This window comes from Palaemon carinicauda, chromosome 11, assembly GCF_036898095.1.
Source record: "Palaemon carinicauda isolate YSFRI2023 chromosome 11, ASM3689809v2, whole genome shotgun sequence".
Lineage (NCBI taxonomy): Eukaryota > Metazoa > Arthropoda > Malacostraca > Decapoda > Palaemonidae > Palaemon > Palaemon carinicauda.
The window spans coordinates 40,560,003-40,561,307 of NC_090735.1; positions in this window are offsets into that span (position 1 = coordinate 40,560,003).

The following is a 1,305-nucleotide window of genomic DNA, read 5'->3' on the forward strand; positions in this document are numbered from 1 at the left end:
TGTCACTAAAGCAAGGTTGGCAGGACCCTCTTGTCCCTTCCCCCTCTTTCTTCGTAATGGCCGAGCCATTACTGTACTGTACGTCGTTCTACATCTGGACCTAGTATAGGTTAGGATGTGGAATTGACTCAGCCCCTTGCCGGCCGGCAGAGCTGCTGGCCGGCAAGGGTCTTATGTTTTTGAGTGCTGCCCGGACCTCTGTTGGTCCCTCATCCATGCCTGCCGGCAGAGCCAGACGGCATTGGTCAGGAAGCCTGAATTAGTTTCTCCCCTTCCTTATATGCACTCTTTCGGTTGCCGGGCTTGGAGGTTGTGTACACTCTTATCCCGGCATCCATTCTATTTTTCTTCTAGTGCTGTACCTGACCCGGCTGCCGGCCTATGAGGCCGGCAGCCGGGCAGGTGTAGTCCTCTGGTTCTTTTGCTGCCGGCCGGCTTATGTCAGCCCTTGTCTGCCGGTCACCAAGAGTGTGGCCGGCAGCTGGGTACTACCTTGTGTAGTTGCTGGCCGGCAGCCATTGCCGGCCAACATTGGCTGTTACCGGCCTGCAGTTGCTGCCGACCGGCACATGCATTTGAACCAGAGTGCTGCCGCCTTATAGCTGTTAAGTAGTATACTTTAAAGCTAGTTGTGGTGTGTGCCAGCCGGCAAAGGCAGGCCGGCACACATCCCCCTATACTGTACTAGTATTCTTCAGTATAACATATACAGTAAGAAGAAAACTATGGTAAGGGTTTTGGTACAGCACTGTGTCTTCTAACACTATTGTGTTTTCTTGCACATCCCTTTGCTGTTGCCCTACAGATAGGAAGCTGAGTTCTTTCCTGTCTATTATCCAGGATTTTAAAATCATTGCTTAGGTGTGGGCTCCACCTGTTTCCTCTGGAAACCTTGCATTGGTTACTCTAGAAGAGATAAACCATTTTGATTTTATTATCTGGAAGGCTGCAACAATGGGTTGTGAGGGAAACACAAGTGTGTGTCTTTCCTTTCTGAATTGTTATGCTATACTATGCATATCCAGTGATACATAGTTCACTTGATACTCATGGAAATTTCTTCTCTTTACAGAAGGACACTCCGAAGTGGGGAAGTGCTTTCTGCAACGTCAGCAGCAAGAACCTCTGCGGACATGAGTTTTGTAGGAGACACGCAGCATACGCTGTCTCCAAGGATGATCTCCGGTATTGGGACCCTCAGGTATGTACTGTGCGCACTAACCTGATTACTGAGACCTTTGATTCCCCTAGGACAGAGGAATCAAGGGATATAGCTAGGAAGAAGCTTCGTACCTGGGTAAGGGG